The sequence below is a fragment of the Erinaceus europaeus genome, chromosome 11 (assembly GCF_950295315.1).
Source record: "Erinaceus europaeus chromosome 11, mEriEur2.1, whole genome shotgun sequence".
NCBI lineage: Eukaryota > Metazoa > Chordata > Mammalia > Eulipotyphla > Erinaceidae > Erinaceus > Erinaceus europaeus.
The window spans coordinates 47,992,990-48,005,905 of NC_080172.1; the positions used below are offsets into that span (position 1 = coordinate 47,992,990).

General features: G+C 45.0%; 1 long non-coding RNA gene across 3 annotated transcripts in view; it reads right to left on the bottom strand.

The window, feature by feature from the left end:
* LOC132541338 (uncharacterized) overlaps window positions 1-12,916 on the bottom strand; it is a 62,019-nt gene that overhangs the window by 46,026 nt on the left and 3,077 nt on the right. The window lies entirely within an intron of this gene.

Genomic DNA, 12,916 nt, shown 5'->3' on the forward strand with positions numbered 1-12,916 from the left:
CTGGAGGCAAAATAAACACATAAATATAAAAAGTAAAATATTTGTTTGTTTATTTAATTATGAGAAAGAGAAATAACCAGCTCATCACTCTGCACAGATGATGTGGGAGATTGATCTTGGGACCTTGTTGGGTAGTATGCCACCTCCCCCTGGCTTCTGCTTAACCATATGCCTATATAGGGATTTACTGATCCAAAGCTTTGGTCTATTTACATAAATCACTTTTATATTTACATAAAGCACTCCCTCCAGGGCATTGGTGGTTCAGTGATAGGATTCTCGCCTGTTCCGCCCCCTCCTTGTCACACTCTGATTTTCACCAGTCACTTTTCTCTCCACCCTCTCTATATCACATCCTGTTTCCACCCTACTTGGAGAGTATAAAAACAGCTGCTCTTCTGATTAAAGACACTTGGAAATTGCTTTCCGGCTCCGAGAGTTCCAGAGTGTATCTCCTGCGGAAGTTGGTGCGGCACAAGTTCCTGATCCCTCTCCCACGCAGCAGCCTAGATCGGCTCCAGTTGAGTTCTTTCCAACCCAGAGAGCACTAGCTCGGGAAGAAGTACCCTCAGGCTATCCCGGCATCTGGCGCCCGGAACAGGGACACGTAAGCAGCAGATTTACAAGAAGACATCTTAGATAAGTACACACCTTTTGGGTATCTGCAATATTGTGTTAAGGCACTGTGATTTTTTTTTTTCTTTTCTTATTGTTTTCCTGAGATCTCTCCACCATGGAAAATCTTTTCCAAATTCTGCATTCTTTTTCCAGTATACAATTTTTATATATCTGGGACATTTTTCTTGGGGCTTCACCTTATATCCTGTTGATCATCATAGCAGATTTTAAGGGATATATAGGGCAACCTCTCAAAAGGCTTAAGGACCTAGAGGCTGAGGTCCAAGAGATAAAGGAAGTGATCATAGAACTTAACCAGCACCTTAAAAACAAGAAGAAGCAAAGGCCTGTCGTGATCTTGACCCACCCTAATTCCTCTGCATCTTGCCCTGAGGCCCCTATTTTGGCATCTTGCCCTGAGGCCCCTATTTTGGCAGACACGTGTCCAAATTCCCCTTTGGACTCCACAGCCACTTCTTCGGCCGCCCCCATTTTGGCAGACACGTGTCTGGAACCTCCCGCTGCCTCCACGGCTGCTTCTTCGCCCACCCCTGTTTTGACAGACACATGTCCGAATTCTCCTGTAGCCTCCAAAACCACTTCTTCGGCCACTTGTCCAGAAGCTTCCACTTCGGTGACTCCTCCTACCGCTACAAACTTATCAGAGCAAGTCCACACATTTCCGGTCAATGTTGCCCCCAAGAGACAAAAACCTCAGGCCTGGTATCCATATTCCGCCACAGACCTGAAGGAACTACGCCAGGGTATCAAAGATGACGGTATTCATGCCCCATGGACCAGGTCCATTTTACAAGGCCTGCTTCAGAACCTTAATACCCCCCAAGATTGGAGGGATGTGACTCGTGCTACGCTCCCAGGCCCCCTCTTCCTGCAATGGGAGGCATTCTTTCACGACGAATATTTACAACAATCGCGGAAAAATATTCAAAATCAGCCAGAGGGTAATTTTGATGCATTGTTTGGAACAGGCCAATTAGAAACAGGGATTCAACAGGTGGAAGCCAAGTTTCCACCGGGGTATTTTGATCAAGTACGCCTGTGTGCATTAAAAGCATGGGAGCGATTAACACCACCCATGGGAGCAGCCTCAGCCCCCATTCTCTCCCTGCAACAAGAACCTGATGAATCCCTCCCTAAATTCATTGCCAGGGTCCAGTCAAGTTTGGAAAGGAAGATTTATAATCCTGACGCTCGATTTCTCCTCCTGCGATCCATAGTCTGGGATGGAATGCTCCCGCATTTTTGACAGGCCTGTATCACTCTTAAAAACGAACACCCAGATACTTGGATTCTAGCTACACAGGATCTCAGATCAAGCTCTTTTCAAGGACCTATGTTACAGGCCTATGCAGCTACCTTACATAAGCAAAAAGGGGCTTGCTTTCAGTGCGGTCGCCAAGGGCATTGGCATAACCAATGTCCAGAAAATAGACCGCGACCCCGCCACCAGTCAGGGCAACCCCGCCTCCAGACAGGGAACCAGAGACCACGAATGCCTTGTCCCAGATGCCAGAAAGGATTTCACTGGAGGAGAGATTGTTGGTCAAGGTTCCATAGGAACGGCACGCCTCTGCCAAATGTAAACAGGGATTTAAACTAGGTATGGGGCTTCCCTTAGCCACGCCCCCAAGAGGGAAAGAAGCAGGTCGCCCGCTTGGTGCTGTGCCCTTCTTCCACAAACAGAAGCCCAGCTTGGGACCCAATCCATCGCTACACCCACCACGCCAAGTAACAATAACAGAGGGTGAGCAGAAGGAGGAACCCGTGGTATGTGGGAACTTCCAGCATAGAAGTAACCGGCTGGAGCAAGAGAACAGCTCGAATTCGGAGCCTGAGATTTTATGGACCACCCCTGTTTTAGAAAGGGGTCACCCAACTATGACAGTAAAGATTGGTAATATTCCTTTTAAGTGTTTGATTGACACGGGAGCAGATAAGACAATATTAAGACAAGCAGAGGTTCCCCAGAGTTGGGAACTCCTCCCAGGACCACGCTTACATGGTGTTGGAGGATTGACTCAGGCATTCCGCACACGAGATTCCCTTGTGTGGGAAGATCCAGAAGGGACTACCGGACGCTTTCAGCCTTTAATAGCTGATATAAGCACCAATTTATTGGGAAGAGACTTGCTGGAATCTTTAGATGTAGTGATATCCTCAGACACCTCTGCAGGACACCACACTCACTCCTGTGAGAGTGCTAGACCCAACCAGCACCCCCAATACTAACTGCCACTGTTCGTAACAGAACTCCCCACTTAGATTGGCTTTCTAATGAGCCTGTCTGGGTGGAACAGTGGCCTTTGCCTAGGGAGAAGCTAGAAATTTTAAAAGAACTCGTCCAAGAGCAGTTATCTTTGGGACACGTTCGTCATTCTCGGAGCCCATGGAATACTCCAGTCTTTGTGATTAAAAAGCGCTCAGGAAAATGGCGCCTCCTCCAAGATCTTCGGGCAGTTAATAAAACCATGCAGGTTTGGGGCTCCCCCCAAAGGGGTTTGCCTCTTGCTTCCGCAATTCCCACAGGAATTCCAATCATAGCTATTGATATACAGGATTGTTTTTTCTCTATTCCCTTACACCCACAAGATTGTAAACGTTTTGCTTTCTCTGTTCCTTCTATTAATAATGACAGCCCTGCCAATAGATTTGAATGGGTGGTACTGTCCCAGGGTATGGCTAATAGTCCTACTATTTGTCAAGAGGTTGTTAAATCTGCCCTTTTTCCATATATTCATAAGGGCCTTAAGGTTTTTCATTATATGGATGATGTGTTAATATGGGGAGAATTAGATACAGATCTCTCCGCCCTATGTGATTTTCTAGTCCCTGCCTTAAAGAGAAGTGGACTTAATGTAGCTCCTGAGAAGATACAGCTAATCCCTCCAATATCTTTCTTAGGCTCAGAGATTTCCCTAACGCAGATTCGTCCTTTAAAACCTTGTGTTACTTTTCCTTCTAATCTCACTCTTGCTTCTTTACAAAGTTTTCTTGGAAATTTGAATTGGCTTAGGCAGTATCTTTATCTGCCTACGAGTTGCCTGCAACCACTGTTCGATCTGTTAAAAGGAAACAAACAGCCCTCCTCAAAGCGTATGTTAACCCCCGAAGCCTCCTTGGCACTGGAAAAAGTTAACCAGGCTCTCCAGGACATGCACCTCGTTCGGTTCTCCCCCTCCTCTCCAGTAAATCTTCTAATCTTTAACTCCACCCTCACGGTAGTGGGGGCATTGTGGCAGAAACATGGCGTTCTCGAATGGCTTCATACGCCAGTAGGCGGAGCTCCAAGACTCCTTACCGAGATTGATGCCTTGGCATTTATGGTTCGCCAAGGAAGAAATAGATTGGTTCAGGTCTTAGGAAGGGAACCAGATTCAATCATTCTTCCCTTTTCTCTCACTGATATAGAATGGCTCATACGCCACCATTCTCATTTTGCCATAAGTTTAATGGGTTTTCCAGGACAATTAGATACTCATTTTCCCTCTAATAATTTGATAGCTTCTTTACCTCTGTTGCCTGTACTAGTACCTAAACTTTTCTCTCGAGATCCCATCCCCTCTGCTCCTACAGTGTTCACTGATGGTGGAAAAAAGGGAGCTGCTGCCCTTATATATTATCCAGACCAGCAATACCCCAAACCTCTCTTTACTGAACTTCCTGATAATTCCCCTCAGTACAAAGAACTTTATGCTGTTTTCCTTGCATTAAAAGCTGTACCAGAATCCTTCAACCTTTTTTCTGACAGTGTGTATACTGTTAACTTACTTCCATGGCTTGCTCGATCTTATGTAAGAATTGATGACAACCCACTTTCTCCTCTTTTAATTCAAATTGCCTCTATGCTCTGTTCTCGAACCCATCCACTGTATGTTCAGCACCTACATTCCCACAGCCCTCTTCCTGGTCCCCTGTCCGAAGGGAATGCTGCAGCCGACCACCTTGCCTCCACAGGAATTCTCCTAGCCTCTATCTCTAATCCTGCTGACTTTCATTCCCTAACCCATGTTAATCTTAAAGGTCTTCGAGCTCGATTTCCTGATATTCCTCTGCCACAGATAAAACGTATTCTTGCTACATGTTCCTCCTGTGCAGGTCTAATCAAAACACCTGCTATTCAGACTCTGGGGGTTAATCCTCGAGGTTTAAAAGCCAACGCTCTTTGGCAAATTGATGTTACCCACATACCTAACTTTGGCAAACAAAAATATGTGTTCGTCTCAATTGATACCTTCTCTAAGTTTATGTGGGCTACAGCTCAGACTGGAGAAAACTCAAAAAAAGCTTATAAGCCATATGCTCTCCTGTTTTGCTGTAATGGGCTTACCTCTTCAACTTAAAACGGATAATGGACATGCTTTTACCAGCAAACAATTTAAAGATTTTTGTTCCCTCTGGAACATTACTCATACTACAGGCATTCCGTATAATCCACAGGGACAAGGCATTGTTGAGAGGGCCCATCAAACTCTTAAGGCTCAATGAAATAAAGAAAAAGGGGAAATGTACCCCCTTAATATCCAGCTGGCAAAAGCCTTAACTACATTAAATCTCTTTAATATTTACAAAAACTCAGACCAACCTCCTATAATTCTTCATTGGCAAACACCACCCACCCTCCCAGCTATTAAAGTCAAATGGAAAGACCCACTTGATAAAATTTGGAAAGGACCTGACCCCCTGTTGACTATGGGGAGGGGTTTTGCATGTATTTTTCCACAAAATTACTCCAAGCATGTTTGGGTTCCTGCCCGCCATGTCCGGCAATACCCACATGATGGCGCTGATATCCCTGAAGAACAAGAAACACTGCAAGAGGACTGGCTACAAGAGGACTGGCTACAGGATGCACCCCAGGATCCATAATACAGCATGGCAGAATCAAAAAAAAAATCTGATTCACGGAACTCTTCCCCCCCCGAATGAATGTCTTATGCTATGACTGGCCAGTTGTGTTTTGTGAGTGAGTGAGTGAGTGAGTGAGTGAGTGAAAAAAAAAATTAAGTGAGTTGAGTGACCAAAATTTTTGTATGACCCATTGTGCTCAGAGTACTCTGAAAGTTAACTGACTTTATATAAAACGGCTGGACGCAGCCATGGTTTCTGGAGATGTCCAGAAACAGTCCAAAAATTGTTCATTCCCCCTTTTGATTTCTTTTTTAAGTCTTGATATCAATATGAAATGTTTAGTCTTAAACTGTGTGAGTAGAGATGGTTCAACTATGACAGTAGATCTAAATTCACATTTGCAATGATATATCTTATTTACAAGTTTTTCTCCTCCTGTGTGTTATAAACTATATGTTTAATATGCGTGTTTCAAGTTTGGTAAACATTAACTTAACAGTTAAATTGTAACTTCAAAGCTAAATTTTTACGAGAAGAGGTAAAATCAATTCATTTAAGTAACTGAGTGTTTAAGGTAAAACTCTAAATATTCAATGTGACAATTCATCATCTCCTAAGTTAAAATACAAATTCTCTATACAGGACATTTTTGGAGGGCCCCCCAAAATGTCCTGTAAGCTATCTTGTGGAAATTAATCCACAACAAATTTGGCATCAATCCGATATTGTAAATGTACCAAAAAAAATGTCACTAAAATGTGTTAACTCTAGTAACCTGAGTTTGCTTAAAAACCCAATGTAAAAATAGTTAAGAATCAATATATGTGACTTAAATTCGGTATGAAAATTTTGCTATATAAAGACTGCTACATGAGGTCACATAAGATGACCTTTACACGAAATTATAAAGATACCTAAACCAATTATAATCATTGAGTTATCAATTGTAGTAAACTTCTAATTTGTTACAAAGTTTTTTCATAAGTAATTGACTACAGCTATGACAAGCCTTCGCATAAAGAAGCATCTGCTCATATAGAATCCCCAGAAATCCATCTTGGACCCCTGACCTCTGACATCACCCACAATTACAGCCATCCCCCGAAACCCATGATGTGACGTGACACGATCTGGAGAACCTGATTCACAGACTCCAAAGGACAAGACTTTCCTACTGCCTTTCTCTCAACCATCGGTGTCTGCTCTTCCTGCTTCTGTTTCGCCCACCATGTTTTGACAGTTCCAGGTCACTCTCTACAGAGAAGAAAAGTTCCAGTGGCCGTCCTCCTCCATCAAGATAGACGTGTGGCATTTATTTCCTGGCCGTTGACATTGGACTGATGCTTCTATAGAACTTGCTGGACACTCCTTTTATACTGCTGGACTTCTTGAAGAATGACTGTAGCAGTTCATAGAACTTTCCGCCAGCTGACTTGGGATTTTGCAATGCCAGATCACCCCTCTAGCCCCTCGGCTTATCAGGCCCCCACTCCTCCACCCATCAGGCTCACTCTGTCTCTTGCTACTCTTACTTATCCCTCCCTGTCTTGTGCTAGTTCTTTTTGAAGACACTTACACACTATCATTCTGCTTTCTTCCCAACAGGTTTCTGTTCACCCCTACACTGCTATTCCCCTGACAGAGATGAAGCCTTTTACAGACATTGACTCAGTTATATATGGCCATTAAGTAAGAGGAAGATGTTGGGGAATTGTGAGGATATGGTTGAGCTTGGAAGGGCTTGAGCCTGAGGGGTGTGTCAATCCTGTTAGTCTCTCTCTCCACGGAGAGGTTGAGCAAGGAGGGACAGTAGAACCCCAAAAAAGGTGTGCCTCTTATCAGTCTCCCTGCCTCACAAAGTGCCCCGCACTCCTGATACTATGGTAAATAGTTAAAAAGAAAGGGGGAGATGTTGGGTAGTATGCCACCTCCCCCTGGCTTCTACTTAACCATATGCCTATATAGGGATTTACTGATCCAAAGCTTTGGTCTTTTTACATAAATCACTTTTACATTTACATAAAGCACTCCCTCCAGGGCATTGGTGGTTCAGTGATAGGATTCTCGCCTGTTCCGCCCCCTCCTTGTCACACTCTGATTTTCACCAGTCACTTTTCTCTCCACCCTCTCTATATCACATCCTGTTTCCACCCTACTTGGAGAGTATAAAAACAGCTGCTCTTCTGATTAAAGACACTTGGAAATTGCTTTCCGGCTCCGAGAGTTCCAGAGTGTATCTCCTGCGGAAGTTGGTGCGGCACAAGTTCCTGATCCCTCTCCCATGCAGCAGCCTAGATCGGCTTCAGTTGAGTTCTCTCCAACCCAGAGAGTACTAGCTCGGGAAGAAGTACCCTCAGGCTATCCCGGCAGGACCTCAAGCTCAAGAGTCCACTCTCCCCATCACCTAATCCTCCTCAGTAGAGGGACAGAGACAGAAAGACAGCATAACACTGAACCTTCCTTCATTATGGTAGGTCTCTGGTTTGAACTTGGGTCGTGTGTGTGACAAAGCAGTGTGTTGTTCACGTGAGCTATATCTTGCTGGCTGTCTCAGCAAAGTCTTAAGGATGAGTAGGATGCAGTCTAGAAGGTGGTGCAGTGGATAGAAAGTTGGAATCTCACGTATGAGATCCCAAGTTCAACCCCCGGCATCTTGCATGCCACAGTGATGATCTGGTCCACTCTCTTCCGCATTAATTATTGAATAAATACATCTTTAAAAAAAAGGGCAGTCGGGCTGTAGCACAGCGAGTTAAGCACACGTGGCGCAAAGCACAAGGACCAGTGTAAGGATTCCAGTTCAAGCCCCCGGCTCTCCACCTGCAGAAGGATCGCTTCGTGGGTGGTGAAGCAGATCTGCGGGTGTCTGACTTTCTCTCCCCCTCTCTGTCTCCTCTCTCTATTTCTCTCTGTCCTATCCAGCAATAACAACAGCAATGACAACAATAATAATGAAACAACAAGGGCAACAAAATGGGGAAAATGGCCTTCAGGAGCAATGGATTTGTAGTGCAGGCACCAAGCTCCAGCAATAACCCTGGAGGCAAAACAACAACAACAAAAAAGGTATTGGACTCTCAAGCAGAAGGTCTTGAGTTCAATACCTGGCAGCACATGTACCAGAGTGGTGTCTGGTCCTTTCTCTCCTCCTATCCCTCTCATAAATAAATAAAATATAAAAAAAAATTAAGAAAAGGATGAATAGGCTGTAGACAAGAGCTTATGGTAGGGTGAAAAATTTGCACAGAGGTTTGAAGGTGAGAAATATGTAAATAATACTATAGAGAGCAGAGGAAGGGACCAGGCGGTGGTGTACCCAGTTAACACACATAGTACAAAGTGCAAGGACTAGCACAAGGATCCAGGTTTGAGGCCCTGGCTCCCTACCTGCAGAGGGGACACTTCACAAGCAGTGAAGCAGGTCTGCAGGTGACTTTCTTTCTCCCTCTATCTTCTGCTCCCCTCTTAATTTCTCTCTGTTCTATCCAAGAAAACGGAAAAAATAGCCTGCCAGGAGCAGTGGATTTGTAGTGTTGGTAACTGAGTCTCAGTGATAACCCTGGAGGCAAAAATAAAATAAAATAGAGAAAGGGAGCAGAGGAAACAGTATAATGGTTATGAAAAATCACTTTCATACTGAGCCTCCCAAGTCCTAGGTTCAATTCCCTACCCCAACATAAGCCAGAGCTGAATAGTGCTTTGGTGTGGAGATGCAGATAATGACGGTGAGAGAAGGACAGGCCAGCTCTTTTGATGTGAACTGCCATACTGAAATTTGTATATGTTCACCTTCTTCTGATCAATCAGAAAACAGAGGCTCAGAGATGTTCAGTAACTTGCTCAAATCACTCAGCCAGTGAGTGGTCGAGGTGGGCTGGGGATCTGAACTGTCTGACTTCAGAACCAAGGCTCCCCAGCAGCAGGTCAGGGAAGGGGGGAGGGGGAGGCCCTCTCTAGTGTGGAAGGTTGACAGGGTGTGAGGCACCAAAGCTAGGATGTAGCACCCTGCTTCTAAGTTCCTTGTCTGGGTGAGGGCTTCCTGCAGCCTAGTGGCTTAAGTCTCAGGGGCTCCTAATTCCTGTGTGTGTATTTTTAGGACTGCAGTTACTGTAAACAGTGGGGAGCAGGGTGGTCACCATCCAGCCTGGCTGTAGCCCTTTTAAAAGGAGGAGAGAAGGCCCGAGACCTGAAGATCTAAAGCAGGCCTTTCTTTCTCTGGATGAGGTGGTGGCAATCTCAATCCAGCTAGCTTGCGTCATGAGCTTGATACCCATAGTGGAAATGGACATTCAAATGTGCAGTTGCTGGCCTAGAAGCTTTCTCAACCTAGTTGTTTTTGCTTTTTTTTTTTTTTTTTGGTCTTAAAGGTTATCACTGGGGCTCAGTGCCTGAACTATGAATCCACTGCTCCTGGAGGCCATTTTTTCCCACTTTGTTGCCCTTGTTGTTGTCATTATTGTTATTGTTGCCATTGTTGTTGTTGCATAAGACAGAGAGAAATTGAGAGAGGAGGGGCAGACAGAGAGGAGGAGAGAAAGATAGACACTTGCAGACCTGCTTCACCACCTGTGAAGCGACTCCCCTGCAGGTGGGGAGCTAGGGGCTGGAATCGGGATCCTTACATCAGTCCTTGTGCTTCACACCATGTGTGCTTAACCCGCTGTGCTATTGCACGACCCCCCCAGCTATTTTTAATTAATTAATTAATTAATTAATTCTTGCCAGCAGGGTTATTGATGGAGGTTGGGTGTCTACACTACAAACCCACTGCTCCCAGCAGCCATTTTCTTTTCTTTAAAATTTTTATTAACTTTATTTATTCATTGGATTGAGACAGCCAGAAATTGAGAGGGAAGGGGAAGATAGATAGAGAGAGATAGAGATACCTGCAGCTCTGTTTCACCACATGTGAAGCTTTCACCCTGAAGGTGGGACCAGGGGCTTGAACCTGGGTCCTTGTACACTGTTATGTGAGTGATTAACCATGTACACTACCACCTCACCCTCTTCTTCTCTTTCCTTTTCTCCCTTTCTCTCTCTTTCTTTTTTCTTTTAATAGAGACAGATATCAATTGAAAGCTTCTTTCTCTGGTCCTTGTTCATTGTAATGTATGAACTCGACCAGGTGCACCACCACCTGGTCCCTTTTAGCCTAGATCTAATTTTAAGATTCTTTCTTTTCCTTTCTTTTTGATTACCAAGGCTATCTCTGGGACTTAGTGTCTGCATGACCACAAATCCCAGTGGCCATTTCTTTCATTTTTTATATTTTATGTATTTATTTGGTAGAGACAGAGAGATTATTGAGAGGAAGGTAGAGAAAGAAGGAGAGATGTAGAGAGACACCTGAAGCACTTGACCATTTGTGAAGCTTTCTCCCTGAAGGTGGACACTGGCTGCTTGAACCCAGATCCTTGATCATTGTAACAAGTGTGCTCAACCAGGTAGGCCACCGCCAGCCCGTGGTCATTTCTTTATTTCTGATAAAAACAGAGAAATAGACAGAGGAGAGACAACTGTTGCATTATTCCTCTGCTCTTAAGCTTCCCGCCTGCAGGTGGAGACTGGTAGCTTGAACCCCTGGGTGTACCACTGCCTGGCTCTGGTCTGTGTTCTTCTTTTTTTTTCAAATTAAAAAAAATTTTAATTTACTTTCCCTTTTGTTGCCCTTGTTTTTATTGTTCTTGTAGATATTATTGTTGTCGTCATCGTTAGATAGGACAGAGAGAAATGGAGAGAAGAGGGGAAAACAGAGGGGGAGAGAAAGACACCTGCAGACATGCTTCACCGTCTGTGAAGCAACTCCCCTGCAGGTGGGGAGCTGGGGGCTCGAACCAGGATCCTTATGACAGTCCTTGCCCTTCGCGCCACGTGCGCTTAACCCGCTGCACTACCACCCAACTTCCATTCTGTATATGTATATGTATATGTATATGTATATGTATATGTATATGTATATGTATATGTATATGTATATGTATATGTATATGTATATGTATATGTATATGTATATGTATATGTATATGTATATGTATATGTATATTGCCTCCAGGGTTATTGCTGGGGCTCATTGCCTGCACTATGAATCCACTGCTCCTGGAGTACATTTTTTCCCCGCTTTGTTGCCTTTGTTGTTACCCTTGTTATCATTACTCTTGTTGTTGGATAAGACAGAGAGAAATTGAGAGAGAAGGGGAGACAGAGAGGGAGAGAGAAAGACACCTGCAGACCTGCTTCGCCACCCGTGAAGTGACCCCCCTGTAGGTGGGGAGCCGGGGGCTTGAACCGGGATCCTTTCGCGGGTCCTTGCGCTTTGTGCCATGTGCGCTTAATCTGCTTCGCTACCGCCTGACCCCCTAAAAATATTTTAATTATGATAGAGACAGAGATACCAAGGGGGGGGAGAGGGAAAGAAAACTGCAGCACTGTTCCACCACTTGTGAATCTTCTTCCCCCACAGGTGGGCACTGGGTGCTTGAACCTGGGTCCTCATATATAGAAACTTGTGAGCTTTACTAGTTGCTTCATTGCCCTACCACCGTCTCCTTCTGTTAAAAATAAAAAAAGATTGGGGGCCAGGTGGTGGCACACTTGGTTGAGTGCACATGTTACAATGCACAAGGACAAAGGTTTGAGCCCCCGGTCCCCACCTGCAGGGAGGAAGCTTCAAAAGTGGTAAGGCAGGGCTGCAGGTGTCTCTCTGTCTCTCTCCCTCTCTATCACCCCCCACTCAATTTCTGGCTCTCTCTGTCCAATAAATAAATAAAGATAAAAAATATAAACCCATTCTGTTGTGGGAGTTAAAAAATAAAAAAAGATTTATTCATTAACACAAGATAGAGAGACAGAGAAACAGAGCATCACTCTGGCACATGCAATGCTGGGGTTCGAAGTTAGGACCCCATTGAGAGTCCAATGCTTCATTCACTGTGTACCACCTCTTGAGTCGCTTGACTTTTTTTTTTTTTCCTTCTGTAAACTTGGCTCCAAGTCCAACCTATTTGCTCAGTGCTCCCTGGGGAAGCTTGGTGGGCTCTTTCAAGAGGTATCTGCGGTTGTTCAGGAGAGCTGGGGACCAGTTTCCATGTGTCAGATCAGAAGGGGACATTCATCTGTGGAGCTCCTGCAGCTGGTACCCTGCCAGGTGTACAGAGAGCCTCTCCTGGAATTATGTCCAGCTTCTTGACACAGGACGGCTCAAATTCAGCTGAGAGGAGGCCAGTTGGCTGGAAGGACCTCCGGGCTGGAGGTCCAGATGGGAGTGGGGTCTGTCCTCTTGTTCTCAGTGCTATCTTGCGGCGTAGGCTGGGGGGCAGCCTGGTAACTACAGACAGGCTCAGGGAACGACCCTTTCCGATCCTTTCCCAAGCCTTACACCTCACTTCAGATCAAGGACATCAGAAACAAGGGCTGGGGGCAACACCCCTGG